This window comes from Elaeis guineensis, chromosome 12 (assembly GCF_000442705.2).
Source record: "Elaeis guineensis isolate ETL-2024a chromosome 12, EG11, whole genome shotgun sequence".
NCBI classification, from domain to species: domain Eukaryota; kingdom Viridiplantae; phylum Streptophyta; class Magnoliopsida; order Arecales; family Arecaceae; genus Elaeis; species Elaeis guineensis.
In genome coordinates, this window is record NC_026004.2 from 76,718,088 (window position 1) to 76,730,817 (window position 12,730).

Sequence of the window (12,730 nt, forward strand, 5' to 3'; positions counted from 1 at the left end):
AGAGCCTCTTGTAAGAAAGAAAGAAGATTTCTGAATACCCAAGACTCCTCGGCGTGCACCCCTATTTATGTTGCACGCAAAGGTGCAATCCAAAACATCTCATGCCCTCTTACAAATTATCTCATGCCTCTTGTCTATTTCTCATGCCCCATAAGTTAAGAAATGCCATGTGTACATCAAAATTGGGTTGAAGAGATGCCTTATTTCAGAAAGACTCTTCGATCTTAACTTACGGTGTTCAGATGAGAAGTCACGAAGCTTCTCTTATTGGCACCATCAACCCATGCCTTTGGATCTGGAAGAAAGCCCATCCAATGGCCAAGATATATGGCACCAATTTGAAGAATGGCGCAAGAGATTAATGGGCGTGGATAATTTAAAACTTATCTCCCCATTTGAAATTTTAAAGGGGCGCTTCCAAGAGGTGGCGCATGGATTTAATCCTTATCCTTTTCTTAATTCTTCTACAATGAGTTTAATACTCAGAAGGACTCTTAGGTGCCTTCTAAGACATCTGAAATACATTCGTAGAATAAAGGTTACGGAGAAAAATAGGATAGACCTTATCTAAAGGTGGCGCCAACTCCATCCATGCGCCATGTGGCTCATGCGCATGGATTTAAATCCACATGCCAAGAGAGAGACTCTTAGGCATGTGGTTCCCTAATTTTTGGCACCCAACAGCAATCCCAATTAAAACACTTCGAACCCACTTCAAGACCAAATCCAATTTGGCTTAAATTGGTTCTAAATTAGCCCAAATCAGAACCCGATTCGAATTCGATTCGAATCTAAATGCTAGGGTTTGCAACATGTGCTAGCATGTTCAACTTGCAAACATGGTTTAATCAAATTAAACCCATGATCAATTTTCTTTGTGTGTGACCCATTGGGTTCCACATCTAGCCAGCAGTGAGTCCAGATGTAATTTAAACTAATTTGGTTAGAACACAATCTAGCCGATTTAGGTCAAATCAAGCTGAACCATTTTGATCAATCAAAACAGCTTTTAATTAATGATCGAATTAAACTCTTTAATTCGATCAAACTCACAAGACATGATTGATGTCTAGCAACATATCATGTCTACCTGGTAGATATAAAATTTTGATGGAAATACCAAAAATACCCTTCAGTGAAAATTACCATGCAACTTGATCTTACGATCATCCTGCATCCCGAATATAAGTTTGGGTATGGAAAAATGTCAAACCCAATTTTATATTAATATTTCTCTTGATCAAATAATAATGATTCGATTTATAAAATATTAAAAACTATTTCTAATTTTTTCATAATGCTTTGATCAAAGTCTTCCTGAATCATTATTTGATTGAAGCAGATAGGATGCGATCTCCTCTTACTAGGAGCGATCGTTTCCATATTGACCTACTCACAACCTTCATAAGCAATCCATCATATCCAGAACATCCCGTACATGATTAAATCATGAATGAGTATGATCCAAAATATGGATTCATGCTTATAAGGTTCTATGGCAGTCTCAGGTCAAAAGATTTACATGCACAATTCCCACTATAAGAAAAAATCTGTTGACATGTAGATAAGACTCCATCAGATATTCTTTAATTGGATCAATTCAGTGAATTCATTCTCTAATGAACACTTACATCCTTATATTAGTGTCATACACAAGTAATTATGAGATTAATTATCCTCTCTGCCGAGCATACACAGGATGTACCAGTCTTATCGGAAACATTGATCCCCTACTCAATGTTCCATCGACTAGGAATATTTAAAATTAGAGTTTTAAGGTTTTAGGTCTCACTTGGTATGATCACATCATAACCCTAAAATCATAGCCCTAATTTATGGGGTTCATCAAAATAAGATGCAGCATATGATGAACTAAATGCCTTTATTTATTTAAAACGTCAGTACATGAGTTGTCGGGAGACAAAAAATATCCATCTATTTATACATTTTGATTGGCTTATAGGGCATATTCCTTTCAATCTCCCACTTGCACTAAAGTCAATCTCCCTTATATTTCAACCCCATACAATCGAGATGGCAATCAAATTGCTGATGTGGTAAAGCTTTAGTGAATGGATCCGCTATGTTGTTCTTTGTGTCTACTCGTTCAATAATAACATCTTGTCTTTCAATTATTTCACGAATGAGATGGAAGCATCTCAAAATGTGCTTGGATTTATGGTGAGACCTTGGTTCCTTTGCTTGAGCAATTGCTCCAGTATTATCGCAATAAAGTGGTACTGGGTTCTCAATCTCAGGAACAACGCCCAATTCAGTGATGAACTTCTTCATCCAGACAGCTTCCTTGGCGGCTTCACTTGCAGCTATGTATTCTGCCTCTGTGGTTGAGTCAGCTACTATTTGCTGCTTAGAACTCTTCCAACTCACTGCTCCACCATTCAAAGTAAAGACATACCCTGAAATGGATTTGCTATCATCTAGGTCTGATTGAAAACTAGAATCAGAGTATCCTTCTAGTTTAAGATCAGATCCACCATATATGAGAAAAATATCCTTAGTCTTTCTCAAGTACTTTAGAATATTTTTCACAGCCTTCCAATGATCCTCTCCTAGATCAGCTTGAAATCTACTGGCTATGCCTAAGGCATAAGCTACATCAGGCCTGGTACATAACATAGCATACATTATTGATCCTACAGCTGAAGCATAAGGAATAGAACTCATTCTATTTCTCTCTTCAGTTGTCTTAGGAGACATCTTCTTAGAGAGATGTATGCCTTGACTCATGGGTAAATAACCTCTTTTACTTTCATTCATACCAAATCTTTTCAGTATTAAGTCAATGTACTTAGACTGAGATAAGCCTAGCATCCTTTTAGATCTATCTCTATAGATCTTTATACCAAGTATATAGGATGCTTCCCCCAAGTCTTTCATGGAAAACTTATTTGATAGCCATAATTTGATTGTTTGTAACATTGAGATATCATTCCCAATAAGGAGTATGTCATCTACATACAGAACCAAGAAAATTAGGGCACTCCCACTAGTCTTCTTATACACACAAGGTTCATCCACATTTTTGATGAAGTCAAATTCTTTGATTGTTACATCAAAGCGGATGTTCCAACTCCTTGAGTCTTGCTTTAATCCATAAATGGATTTCTTAAGCCTGCATACTAGATTTGGTCTGTCATTTGAGACAAAACCCTCTGGCTGTAACATGTAGACCTCCTCTTCTAGAAAACCATTCAAGAAGGCGGTCTTCACATCTATTTGCCATATTTCATAATCATAGTATGCTGCTATTGCAAGCATTATCCGAATAGATTTGAGCATGGCAACAGGTGAAAAAGTTTCATCATAATCAATACCCTATTTTTGCCTGAAACCTTTAGCTACCAATCTAGCTTTATAGGTTTCTATTTGACCATCTGCTCCAATCTTTTTCTTATAGACCCATTTGCACCCAATAGGGTTTACCCCTTCTGGTGCATCAACCAAAATTCATACTTTATTGGTATACATGGAGTCCATCTTGAATTTCATAGCATCCTGCCATCTATCTGTGTCCTTACTCATGACAGCTTCTGTATAGGTCAAAGGTTCGTCATTCTCAATGACTTGGGCTTCATTATTCTCAATAATGAACCCATACCTTATAGGTACATGTCGTACCCTCTCTGACCTATGGATAGGAGTTATGTGTTCTAGTTCTTTTTTATTTATGTGAACATTTGGTTGAGAAATATCTATTTATTTTTGTTGAACTTCATTAATTTCAATATTTCTCCCACTGCCTCTTTTTAGGATAAATTCTTTCTCCATGAAAGTGGCATGCCTACTTACAAATACCTTTTGTTCAGTAGGGTGGTAGAATAGATATCCTATACTATCCTTAGGATATCCTACAAACAAACATTTATCTGCTCTAGTATCTAGTTTATGTCCAAAATTTCTTTTGACATATGCTGAACATCCCCATATCTTAAAATATTTAAGATTGGGCTTCTTACCTCTCCATATTTCATATGGAGTGCTAGATACAGATTTAGAAGGTACTCTATTCAAGATAATTATTGCAGTCTCTAAAGCATAACCCCAGAAGGAAGTAGGTAATTCAGTGAAGCATATCATGGATCGTACCATATCTAATAAGGTACGGTTCCTCCTTTCGGCTACACCATTTAATTGTGGAGTATAAGGAGGTGTTCATTCAGAGATAATTCCCTTTGCTTTAAGATGGTCTAAAAATTCATTGGACAAGTATTCTCCTCGATCAGATCGAAGGATTTTTATACCTTTTTCAATTTGTTTTTCGACCATGCTTTGATACTCTTTGAATTTATCAAAGGCTTCGGATTTATGTTTCATAAGATACACATATCCAAACCTTGATAAATCATCTGTAAATGTAATAAAATATGAGTATCCTCCTCTGGCATGAGTTGTCATAGGGCCACATACATCTGTATGTACAAGTCCTAACAACCGTTTGTCCTATCTCCATGTCCACTAAATGAAGTCTTGGTCATTTTACCCATGAGACATGATTCACAAGTTCCTAATGATTCACAATCATAAGAATCAAAGAACTTTTCTTTGTACAACTTGTTAATCCTAGTCTCACTAATATGACCAAGTCGACAATGCCAAAGTAAGGTATTATTTACATTATCTCTCTTACATTTACTATTTTCATCAACATGAAAAATATTATCATTCAAGCATAGAGTCAACAAACCATTGTCAAAAATGCCATGACAAATTATTTCATTAGAAAAATTAATCGAGCAACCATTGCTCGTTACAGATATTTGATATCCTTATTTTATCAACAAGGGTACAGATACAATATTTCTAATGATCTTAGGCATGTAATAACAATTTGTTAGCTCTAAGATCTTCCCAGAAGGAAACTTCAAGATATATGTCCCTACAGCTTCTGCTTGGATAAAAACTCCTCCAACACTATAGAGCTCGAAGTCTCCCTTCCTCAAACTTCTAATTTTCTGCAGCCCCTGCAATGATTTGCAGATATGAAAACCACAGGCAGTATCTAATACCCATGAGTTTGAAATGGAAGAATTTAATGATAATATTGTATGTATCTCATACATACCTTTTGGTGCATTATTTGCACCAGTCTTCACTATTGCAAGATAAGCCTTGCAATTCCTTTTCCAATGATCTACCTTGCCGCAGTGGAAGCAGGTCGACTGTCCGGAGGTCTTCTTTCCCTTCTTTCTCTTATTTATACCACCTTTAGGGTTCAACCTCCTTTTAGAATCCTTTTTGCCTGCCTTCTTCTTGGAGATCCCATTCACAAGAAGAAGAGGAGCCTTATCCTTCTTGATATGGCTCTCTACTGTTTTGAGCATATTTAACAGCTTAGGAAAGGAAGAATTCAGTTTGTTCATGTGATAGTTCACGACAAACTGAGAAAATGATTCTGGAAGTGATTGCAAGATTAGATCCTGACTCAACTCCCCATCCATAACAAAACCTAATTGACCTAATCGAGTGATCAGGTCAATAACCATCAGAACATGGTTTTGTATGGATGACCCCTCTATCATTCTGGCATGGAATAACTGCTTAGATATCTCATATCTTGCAGTCCTACTCTGTTCTTCATAAAGCTCTTTTAAATTGAGCAATATGGAATGAGCGTCCATGCTATCATGCTGCCTCTGTAACTCATTTGTCATAGAGGCAAGTATGATACACTTGACAGTTAAAGAATCATTTTGCCACATCCTATATGTGGTTTTTTCTTCCTCTGTGGCATCCTCCCCAACTGGCTCAATGTCAAGGGTATCGAGAATGTAAGAAAGCTTCTCTTGACTAAGTACTATTTTAAGATTTCTCAACCAGTCCACATAGTTGGTACCAGTCAATTTATTTGTATCCAAAATGGAGCGAAGTGAAGATGAAGAAGCCATTAATCTACATAATAAAGAACATTACATAAGCGAACAACTCAAGATAATATACACAATTAAATTAGGACTTTAATTTTATTATGTCTCCCACTATTTTTATCAGACATCATAACCCTCTAGTATGATGTTTGAGAAAATCATGATTGATTTTCTTAGTGGGATTGAGACCCTAATTTCTTATAAAAGATCTTGTAGTTGCACAACAAACTTTTTATAAGTTTAAAGGTAGGAAACTCTTTCCTATTGCATCTCATACAATTCTCAATAAAAAACCCTGGCCTCTAAAACATTAATAGCCTTGTGTTTACACAACGGACCATAATGTTTTAGTTAAGTAGGACCCTTCATTTTAATATAGTCAAAATAGAATATAAATGCTTTTGTGGTTACACAACAAAGCATTATACTCAAAAAATTGTTGTAAGCATCTCGATGCGCCAGAACAATATTATGTCAGTTTCCATAATTGGTCTTGTGGTTACACAACAAACCTAATATGGTTCATGACATAGTAATGTCCTAGCATGAAGGAAGGCCATAATATAGTGAATAGAACACCGAGCATCCCAGTCAAGAATTAAATTAATCTAATCAGCCAGGTAAGTGGAAGAGAGGTGGGGGTCCCCCCGTTGCTTTTCTTAGACACCAATAAATTTTGGCCAGGTCAGACAACGGAACCAATTAGAAACCACATTCTCTTTACCAATCATGAACCACTTTCCTAGACACCGATTGATCAATTAGACATCATCGACTGGTTATGCTATTGGTTACTTACACTACAACTTAATATCATTTTACAGAGGGTTTTTCAGGTCTCAATGCATATTTAATTTCTATATCATAATAAATACATGAATAAAAGAAATTAGCATCATAGTGAACACACTTCAATATGACAAAGCAACATTCCATAATTATATACATCATATTTTAATTATGAAATAATGAATATGATCTCATCATATAGCATCATAGTGAACACAATTCAATATGACAAAGCAACATTCCATAATTATATACATCATATTTTAATTATGAAATAATGAATATGATCTCATCATATAGCATTATAGTGAACACAATTCAATATGACAAAGCAACATTCCATAATTATATACATCATATTTTAATTATGTAATAATGAATATGATCTCATCATATAGCATCATAGTGAACACCATTCAATATGACAAAGCAACATTCCATAATTATATACTTCATATTTTAATTATGAAATAATGAATATGATCTCATCATATAGCATCATAGTGAACACAATTCAATATGACAAAGCAACATTCCATAATTATATACATCATATTTTAATTATGAAATAATGAATATGATCTCATCATATAAATATCATATTAAAACATAAATAATGATCATATCATATTTATAAGATTGCCTTTAAATCATTAACATATCATCATATGATTTAATTCTAACAAGGTTGCTCTGATACCACTGAAAGGTTTTAATGCAATGGCGGAAGTATGGATTTCAAAATAATTATTATGAAATCATAAAATTAAAACCTAACTCCAAGATCACCTTATCAGAAATTAAACCATATAATATGCATTAATATCAAATAAAAGATATAGAAACATACCTCTTATCGCTAAACCCTAATTTGTGCTTAGTTGTCGGCAGCAATCTGTTTGAGTTTCCACCAGGTGCCCACGTGTTCACCCTCCAACGTTGATCCACACGAGGACTCGATCAACTCTCTAGCACTTATTAGAAATACTCTATAATTAAATTTTAATTTATCAGAATTTAAATTTAATTTGGGCAGAACCTCCTTTCTTGGGTTTGCTGTCACACTGTTGGACCATTTCTTCCCTTTCTTTCTTGCTCCTTGTCTCCTTAATTTTTATTCCAATTCTCTAAGCCTTTTGGAAGATTTTTTGTCCTTTATCAGGACCTTATCTAGGCTAGAGAGAAGGAATAAAGAAAATTAGACAAGCAAAGCCTCTTGTAAGAAAGAAAGAAGATTTCTGAATACCCGAGACTCCTCGGCGTGCACCCCTATTTATATTGCATGTAAAGGTGCAATCCAAAATATCTCATGCCCTCTTACAAATTATCTCATACCTCTTGTCTATTTCTCATGCCCCATAAGTTAAGAAATGCCATGTGTACATCAAACTTGGGTTGAAGAGACTGTAGGAACCAGATCTAGGGTTTCAGGGTTATATCTTGAAACTTTTTCAAGATCATACAGCGGAAGACTAAAATAAATCAAAATTTATTTTCTAAGATCAGAAGATCCCTAGATCTAAGATCCTATTACATGATTATTATATAGCATTAAATCAAAAATTAAAATATATATAAATATAGTATGAACTACATGTTGATCATATCAACATGTTTCTATACTAGCTACATCTAGTGTATGTATTAAATAATAGATCAGATCTATTACCTTGCAAGTTAGATGCTCTAACCTCGCTGATCCGGGCTTAAGGATGATGTTGCAAGCCGCACACGCGTTCGACCTCTAGGAGTCGTCCACACGAGCCCACGAATCTCGATCAGAAGTCCTGCTTCAGGAAATCAGCACAGTATGCTAGTACTGCGCTGATCCTTCTTTGATGGTTGATCAGGTGCCTCCTTCTTCTTGATTTGGAATCTTCCAAAGATGAAAAGTAGAAGGAGGAGTTTCAGATCTGAGACACTCTCAGAAAACTCAAGATGGAGGGAGGAAAGATATGAAAACAAAAACCCAAGAAGAAGACCCTCTTCTTCTTCACGTTTTTCTCTCTAGACATCCAAACTTGCATCTTTTATATCTCCACGACCTAAAGGTATTTCTCTCTTATTTTCGGAGGGAAGAAAGGCCTCTCAAATATCTATCTCTCCTTAAAATTTTATGAAGAAATTCGTCTTATATAGAGAGATATGATAGAGTCCTTGTCTAGGTCAAACACCTAGTCAAGGCTTATCCAAACATGGCAAGTTAAGGGACGCCCAACTCTTGAGCACCTCCTCCATATTTTCATGCATGGATCACCAGAAAAGGGTATACAATATAAACCCTAAAAGCCACAAAAATTCTAAAAAAAATTTGGATAAATTCGGTGCAAAATTGAAAGAGTTTTGGATTTCTAAAACTCTATCTCATAGAATTCGAAATCCAAACTTATTCCTTTTAGATTTGATCCAAATCACCTTCCATGTAAGAAAGAAGAGAGGAGACCTTTTGTGAACGTGGGAGAGATCTGAGAGAGGGCTTTTGTCGTACAAAATAAGTGGAGATTGGCATTGAATAAGAGAGAGGGCGTGGAGAAGGCTTATGTGGCGCAAGGTGGAATCCTAGTCCTACTAGGATTCTGTCTCATAACTTGTTTTAATTTGGTTTTCCAAACCAAATCAAATCAAAATTAGATCAACCCAATTAAAATAGGTCTTAACCTAATTAAGAACCTAATTTAATCAGATTAAATTAGATTTAAATTTGATTTAATTTTCTAATCAAATTAGAAATTAGATTGACCCAAGTCCTAGTTGAACTAGGACTAGTCTTTCCTTGCACTTGGCTTATCCAATAAACCAATTGGACTTGATCCAATCCAGCCCAAACCAAATCTAATTAAATCATATTTAATTAGACTTAATCTCAGCCCATTGGCTTAATCAAATTAAGCCAATTAGCAATCAAATTGCTAATCGATCCTCCTGCAATACTTGCACTGGGTTAAATGTCAATCGTATTGATTATTTAACCCTATAATGATTCTTAATCGTTGATCAACCATCCGATCGGATCATGAACTCTAATGTGTGTGACCTCATAGGTCCGAACCTAAGCCGGTAGCATAGAAACAAATTTCTATACCAATCGAAGTGACCATCTAGCAATGGTACCCGACGTCCGGATAGGTCGAATGTGTAGATCAACATCCTTAGAACCCATGCGGATATAGTTTTCATATAATTCATCCCCTTGACCAAAATGATCATAGGACACCCCAGAGCTCAACTGTCAACTCTGATTAGGTTGTCCACATTGTATTTCAAAATATCAAATCCATCTGATGGATTACCCTGGCCAAGGTTTTGCTAAATTGAAATACAGCGACTCATTCTTCTCCAACTCTTGGAGTGGTCAATCCCATCTCGATCACACTCTGACTTCACAAGTACTTGACTGTGCCCAGAAGCCTTCCGTTCCTGAATTAGAAATTCAGTTAGTCCAGTACCAAAGCACAGTGAGTTGCTTGCAAGTCACTGAGGTGATCTCAAGTCTAAGGGACACTTATACCTATATCCCATCAGAGACATTCTCGACAGTAGAATGCTCTGGAGTTGGTCACGTTCAATGACGATGTACCCTTACATCTCACCTGTATGCCATACCAGTGTCTCCACACTCTTTGGTTAAGAGGACAACCAACCCATATGGCCTACAGCGACCTATGCTCGATAGAAGCTGTCGTCCTTGTTAACAGCCTATCATTTGATCGTGAACAGTTTTAAGGACTAATCGATAAATCCTCTCTTTATCGAACCTAAATAGTCCTAAGGACTTCATCATAACAACGGAGTTCATTAGAAGATGAAAGCTTATGATGAAAATGCCAAATATATTTTATTTATTAACAAATCAATTACAATACTTGGTTGCTCAACCATCAACAGCTTGACGATTGGCTTTTTGGGACACATTTCCCAACAACTCCCACTTGTCCTAAAGCCACTCGGCACAGTATCTAATACCCATCTTCGACTTGTGGTTGTCGAACTCCTTTATTGCCAGGGCTTTAGTGAAGGGGTCGGCTAGGTTCTCCTTTCCATCGATCTTCTGAAGGTCGACGTCACCTCGATCCACGATCTCAAGGATCAGGTGGAAGCGGCGCAAGATGTGCTTGGTCCGCTAATGTGCTTTGGGTTCCTTCACCTGAGCTATGGCACCAGTGCTGTCGCAGTAGAGCAGGACCGGACCATCAAGGGAGGGTGCTACTTCGAGCTCAGTGATAGATTTCCTCAGCCACACAGCTTCCTTTGCAGCATCCGATGCTGCGATGTACTCCACTTCACAAACAGAGTCCACCACAGTATGCTGCTTGGAACTCTTCCAGCAGATGGCTCCATCATTCAGAGTAAAGATATAACCCGACACGCTCCTGCTGTCATCTTGGTCAGATTGGAAGCTGGAGTCTGTAAACCCCACAAGTTTCAGATCTGACTCGCCATAAACCAACCATTGGTCCTTAGTATTTCTCAAATACTTAAGGATGGCTTTGACCACTTTCCAGTGGTTTTCTCCAGGATCAGATTGGTATCTACTCACTACTCCTAGTGAGTATGCCACATCTAGCCTTGTACATGTCATGGCGTACATGATAGATCTCATGGCTGAAACATATGGGACTCTACTCATACGCTCTCTCTCTTCAGGAGTTGTCGGACAATCCTTCTTAGAGAGAGAAATTCCTTGGCCTATCGGTAGATAGCCCTTCTTGGAATTCTCCATGCTGAACCTCTTCAGCACAGTGTCTATGTACATGGACTGGGATCACCCAAGCATCCTTTTAGATCTATCCCTATAGATCTTCATCCCTAGGATGTAAGATGCTTCACCCAAGTCCTTCATGGAGAACTGTGATGACAACCAAACTTTTATTCCCTGTAGTGCGGGGATGTCATTCCCGATTAAGAGAATGTCATCCACGTACAAGATAAAGAATACCACAACTGGACCATTTTCCCATTTATAGATGCAGGGCTCTTCTCCATTCTTAATAAAGCCATACGTTTTGATCACCTTATCAAAATGCATGTTTCAACTCCGAGAAGCTTGCTTCAGTCCATAAATGGATCTCTGAAGCTTGCATACCTTGGACTCATCTGTGGATGTAAACCCTTCAGGTTGTATCATATACACCTCTTCAGTCAGCTCTCCATTCAGGAAAGCTGTCTTTACATCCATCTGCCAGATCTCATAATCCAGATGGGCAGCTATTGCAAGCATTATCCGAATAGATTTGAGCATTACCACAGGGGAAAACGTCTCGTCATAGTCAATACCATAACGTTGATGATACCCCTTGGCAACCAGACGGGCTTTATAGGTCTCCACCTTTCCGTCTGCGCCCCTCTTCCTTTTGAAGACCCATTTACACCCAATGGGTTTAACCCCTTCAGGTGGGTCAACCAATGTCCATACATCATTGACCTTCATGGACTCCATTTCGGATTTCATGGCTTCAATCCATTTCTCAGAATCAGGTCTCTGCATAGCATCCATATAGGTGATCGGATCCTCATTATTCTCATCAAGTTCGATGGGATCACCATCCCGAACCAAGAAACTGTAGTATCTGTCCGGCTGACGCGGTACTCTACCGGATCGCCTTAATGGTGCAGGTATATTGGGCTCCGGATGTGATCTAATCATATCCGACTCAGGTTCAGCTATTGGTGTCGGTCCTTCTACCTGTTGAACTTCATCAAGTTCAACCTTAGAGGCAACAGTTCCTTCACCAAGGAACTCCTTTTCTAAAAAGATTGCCTTAAGGCTGACGAACACCTTTTGTTCATCAGCATGGTAGAAAAAATATCCTTTTGTCTCTTTGGGGTACCCTATGAATGAGCATTTGTCAGACCTAGGTCCAAGTTTGTCTGTGACTAATCGTTTGACATAGGCCGGGCACCCCCAGACCCTAAGGTGTGAAAGTGCTGGCTTACGTCCCGTCCATATCTCATATGGAGTCTTAATTACAGACTTACTTGGAATCCTATTTAACAGATAACAGGTCGATTCGAGTGCATATCCCCAGAAGGATATCAGCAAGCTAGCAAAAACCCAT